Here is a 6,072-nt window from a genome sequence, read left to right on the forward strand (position 1 = left end):
TTCACCAGCCTTTTTATGGTTTCCAGGGGAATTTCTGACCCTTCAGTTTTCTGCTTCTAATGGAAAATAAAAATCCTCGGAAAGTATGATCCCCATACAGTGGCGGAAATAATTATTTGACCCCTCACTGATTTTGTAAGTTTGTCCAATGACAAAGAAATGAAAAGTCTCAGAACAGTATCATTTCAATGGTAGGTTTATTGTAACAGTGGCAGATAGCACATCAAAAGGAAAATCGAAAAAATAACTTTAAATAAAAGATAGCAACTGATTTGCATTTCATTGAGTGAAATAAGTATTTGAACCCTCTAACAAAAAAAGATTTAATACTTGGTGGAAAAACCCTTGTTTGCAAGCACAGAGGTCAAACGTTTCTTGTAATTGATGACCAAGTTTGCGCACATTTTAGGAGGAATGTTGGTCCACTCCTCTTTGCAGATCATCTCTAAATCCCTAAGGTTTCGAGGCTGTCTCTGTGCAACTCTGAGCTTGAGCTCCCTCCATAGGTTTTCGATTGGATTAAGGTCCGGAGACTGACTAGGCCACTCCATGACCTTAATGTGCTTCTTCTTGAGCCACTCCTTTGTTGCCTTTGCTGTATGTTTTGGGTCATTGTCGTGCTGGAACACCCATCCACGACCCATTTTCAGTTTCCTGGCAGAGGGAAGGAGGTTGTCGCTCAGGATTTCACGATACATGGCTCCGTCCATTTTCCCGTTTATGCAAATAAGTTGTCCTGTGCCCTTAGCAGAAAAACACCCCCAAAGCAAAATGTTTCCACCCCCATGCTTGACGGTGGGGACGGTGTTTTGGGGGTCATAGGCAGCATTTTTCTTCCTCCAAACACAGCGAGTTGAGTTAATGCCAAAGAGCTCTATTTTGGTCTCATCAGACCACAGCACCTTCTCCCAGTCACTCTCTGAATCATTCAGGTGTTCATTGGCAAACTTCAGACGGGCCTGCACATGTGCCTTCCTGAGCAGGGGGACCTTGCGAGCCCTGCAGGATTCTAATCCATTGCGGTGTAATGTGTTTCCAATGGTTTTCTTGGTGACTGTGGTCCCTGCTAATTTGAGGTCATTAACTAACTCCTCCCGTGTAGTTCTAGGATGCTTTTTCACCTTTCTCAGAACCATTGACACCCCACGAGGTGAGATCTTGCGTGGAGCCCCAGAGCGAGGTCGATTGATGGTCATTTTGTGCTCCTTCCATTTTCGAACAATCGCACCAACAGTTGTCACCTTCTCTCCCAGCTTCTTGCTAATGGTTTTGTAGCCCATTCCAGCCTTGTGCAGGTCTACAATTTTGTCTCTGACATCCTTGGACAGCTCTTTGGTCTTTCCCATGTTGGAGAGTTTGGAGTCTGCTTGATTGATTGATTCTGTGGACAGGTGTCTTTTATACAGGTGACTAGTTAAGACAGGTGTCCTTAATGAGGGTGACTAATTGAGTAGAAGTGTCTAACCACTCTGTGGGAGCCAGAACTCTTAATGGTTGGTAGGGGTTCAAATACTTATTTCACTCAATGAAATGCAAATCAGTTGCTATCTTTTATTTAAAGTTATTTTTTCGATTTTCCTTTTGATGTGCTATCTGCCACTGTTACAATAAACCTACCATTGAAATGATACTGTTCTGAGACTTTTCATTTCTTTGTCATTGGACAAACTTACAAAATCAGTGAGGGGTCAAATAATTATTTCCGCCACTGTATATAGTAATGTCATCTATAACACCTGGCATCTGATGACACCTACCTGAGGTATAACAGCCATTACTACATGTCTCCAGCCTTTATAGTGTAGAAGTAATGTCATCTATAACACCCGGCATCTGATGACACCTACCTGAGGTATAACAGCCATTACTACATGTCTCCAGCCTTTATAGTGTAGTAGTAATGTCATCTATAACACCCGACATCTGATGTCACCTACCTGAGGTATAACAGCCATTACTACATGTCTCCAGCCTTTATAGTGTAGAAGTAATGTCATCTATAACACCCGGCATCTGATGACACCTACCTGAGGTATAACAGCCATTACTACATGTCTCCAGCCTTTATAGTGTAGTAGTAATGTCATCTATAACACCCGACATCTGATGTCACCTACCTGAGGTATAACAGCCATTACTACATGTCTCCAGCCTTTATAGTGTAGAAGTAATGTCACCTATAACACCCGGCATCTGATGTCACCTACCTGAAGTATAACAGCCATTACTACATGTCTCCAGCCTTTATAGTGTAGTAGTAATGTCATCTATATCACCCGGCATCTGATGACACCTACCTGAGGTATAACAGCCATTACTACATGTCTCCAGCCTTTATAGTGTAGTAGTAATGTCATCTATAACACCCGGCATCTGATGACACCTACCTGAGGTATAACAGCCATTACTACATGTCTCCAGCCTTTATAGTGTAGTAGTAATGTCATCTATAACACCCGGCATCTGATGACACCTACCTGAGGTATAACAGCCACTACTACATGTCTCCAGCCTTTATAGTGTAGTAGTAATGTCATCTATAACACCCGGCATCTGATGTCACCTACCTGGGGTATAACAGCCACTACTACATGTCTCCAGCCTTTATAGTGTAGTAGTAATGTCATCTATAAATGTAACGATGCCCGGCACACTAATCTACTCATGTACGGGTTTGGGTCCGATATACCATTTTGATTTGGTTTCGATATCATAAAAAAAAGTATTGCTATACTGTATACCAGTCGATACCACGCAAAAAAAAATAAAACACCCAAAAAGCCACGTGCATTCCGCATTTTAAAAAAATGGCGAATCGTGAGTTTTTTATTATTATTTTTTTTCTGTTACGGCGTTCACTGCATAGGGCATTTTTATTATATTTTAATAGTTTGGACTTTTCGGACGTGGCGATATGTTTATTTATTTATATATTTTATATGTAAAATTAGTAAAAGGGGATGATTTATACTTTAAGTTAAAAACTAAATATTGTTTTTTTATACTTTTTATTTAATAACTATGAGCCCCCTTAGGGGTAGAACCTGGGATCTTTCCATCCCTTGTCCTATGCACCCTGATAGAGCTCTACTAGGCCTCTTTCACAGGGACATCGCAGGTGAGGGCCGGATGCGTTCAGGTTTCATTGCGGCAAACCCGCGCAAGTAGGCACGGAATTTCAGTCAGCAATGCAACCATGTGTGAAAATTGCACCGCATCCGCACTTGCTTGTGATTTTCACGCAGCCCGATTCATTTCTATGGGGCCTGCTTGGAATGAAAAACGCAGAATATAGAACATGCTGCGATTTTCACTCAACGAGCAAGTGATGCATGAGAAACATCTCTCATGTGCACAACCCCATTGAAGTGAATGGGTCCGGATTCAGTGCGGGAGCAATGCGTTCACCTCATGCATTGCACCCGCGCGGAATACTTGCCCGTGTGAAAGGGGCCTTAGGGTGACTAGGACCTCACACACTCCCTGCTGCCCTGCGCATAGTACACACAGCCGCAGGGAGGTTATCATGGACGGCTTCAGTAGCATCCTGGCTGCCATGGTAACCGATCGGAGCCCTGGGATTACACTGCTGGGGCTCCGATCAGAAGATGCCACTGCACCACCAATGAGGAGGAGGGGAGGGGACCCTGGGGCCACTGCCACTAATGATTTTAATACCGGGGGGTGGATAGAGGGGGCCGCACTGCACCCCCAATGATAATTAACCTTTAATACAGGAGGCGGGTGCCGGCAGCAGATCCGCGGCAGTTAACCCCTCGCAGCTCCTGTCAGAGGCAGGGGGCCGGCTATGTGATTCTGCTGCTGGCATCCGCCTGCTGTATTAAAGGTTAAAGACGACCTTTCATGGGTCCGGACTTTGTTAACTAAGTAGCAGGACATGTAAAGCGGCGCATAGGGATCTCCCTGCACTTACTATTATATCTGGGTGCCGATCCGTTCACTGCTGTGGACCCCGTTACCGTTTCCCGCACTGAATGCTAATTACTGCTATCGGAGCAGGGCCCGTCTTATAGAGGTCGCCTTGTAGTTTGGCAGACGGGCTCAAATGATTTTGTACAAAATGTATTTGCTAAGCATCTCTAAGTTATTAGCATAGCATTTGCAATGTAATATACTTTTGTACTCTACTTTTGGTTTGTAGAGTGCTGTTGCACCTTGTGTTTGTCAGATGTGTATATTTGCAGCCACAAGCAACGTGCACCTGCGTATTTGGATGAGCTGACCCCCCCTTTTTTTGTGTTTCTAGTGTTAATATAGGAGTAGTGGCTGACTCCTCTATTCTGGGTCGTGCACTCCCTCCTGCCCCTCCTCTGCCTCGCAGGCTGATTTCAATTAGATTGAGTATATAGTCTGCTCAGCGTGCATGCTGGTACTTGTAGCCCCTGGATTCAATGAAGGCCATTTTGGCTCCACATAGACGTAAATCAAGAGGGCCCAGCATGCATGTGGGATGTGCACTTTCTGGATTCATGGTCGCAGTTATGGCACCCAACAGGTGGGTTTTAGTGTTAGGACCCGTCTTATAGAGGTCGCCTTGGCGTGCGGCAGACGGGCTCAAATGATTTTGTACAAAATGTATTTGCTAAGCATCTCTAAGTTATTAGCATAGCATTGGCAATGTAATATACTTTGGTACTCTACTTTTGGTTTGTAGAGTGCTGTTGCACCTTGTGTTTGTCAGAGGAGCAATGGGAAGGAGACATCAGCTTCTTTCCTGGGCGTCTCCTTCTCCCTGACTGTGACGCTCTGATCCCATACGGTCCACTCACCGTCAGAGGGATTGAAGAATTGCAACGGGCCGGGATACAATGCGACCCGCAAACTCCATCAAGTTCCATGCCATTACCACAGCAGCCGACGAGAGTATGGACCAAAGTTACTCCAACCCCTACCAGTTCGGGCAGACTGAGGTTCACCTGAAAGCCCTATAAATAACGTTTCATGTGAAGTGAATTTACCTCCCTTAAAGTTCTATTCTAAGTAGGTCACCCATTATATGACCTAGAACTGTACATAAGGCTATGTTACCTTTTTTTTAGGGAATCGGCGAAGCGGATTTTCATGCTGACCCTCACCCTGGGTTTATGTGGAAAAATATTGTTGGCCGTGTTTTGGCTGACTCTATTTTCACTTCTACCAACCAAATATGTTATAAGTTATGGGCTTCACAGCTCTTTATTTTTCTCTGTGTTAGTTTTTGTCCTTTTTACGTTGGTTTATTCTAATGACTTTTTCTTAGAGGCAATGCATATGCACACAACTTGGAAACATGTGGTGATTCAGATTAATGAGCAGGAGGCGTGTCTGGGTGCAGATGACGTCGGGCGCCGTTCTAGTAATAGTATCGCCCCCTAAATTTACATTATGTGTAAAGTATTAACTCATAATGTGAGGGGATTCAACTCCCCTAGGAAGAGAAAAACAGCCCTTGCTATATACCTTAAACATGCGCCCGATGTCATCTGTCTGCAGGAGACGCATTTCACCCCTACATCCCATCCAAAATACTTCCACCCGCGATACACAAGATATTACTCATCTACCTTCACATCCAAGTGCAGAGGAGTGATCACGCTGCTGAGGAATTCCTTTCCTCTAACTGTCACTCACTCGCATGTTGACCCAGAAGGAAGGTTTGTTATTCTAGTAGGGACCTACAGGGAGGAGGTTTTATGTCTGGTTAATACATACACCCCCACTGAGGGACCCATAAACTTTCTGGAGAACATGGGTAGAATAAGTGAGACATTGTCTTACCCAAAAATAATTTAGTGCGGAGATTTCAATTTAGTTCTCCACCCTGTGCTGGATCGCTCAGCCCCACAGCCCACCCCATGCCCCAAAACGCAAACATCGGCATTATTCACGTATTGATATGATTTTAGCGTCAACATCCATCCTTCCCTGTTTGTCTTACTCCAGACATGTGGTTTCCTCCTGGTCTGATCATGATATGGTCATATCAGATTTTACATCACCCCACCAAAACTACACCAGACCACCATGGAGACTAAATGAATCCGTCCTGACTCATCCTGCGGTACTCACTCA

Source organism: Bufo gargarizans, unplaced genomic scaffold (assembly GCF_014858855.1).
Source record: "Bufo gargarizans isolate SCDJY-AF-19 unplaced genomic scaffold, ASM1485885v1 original_scaffold_1696_pilon, whole genome shotgun sequence".
Lineage (NCBI taxonomy): Eukaryota > Metazoa > Chordata > Amphibia > Anura > Bufonidae > Bufo > Bufo gargarizans.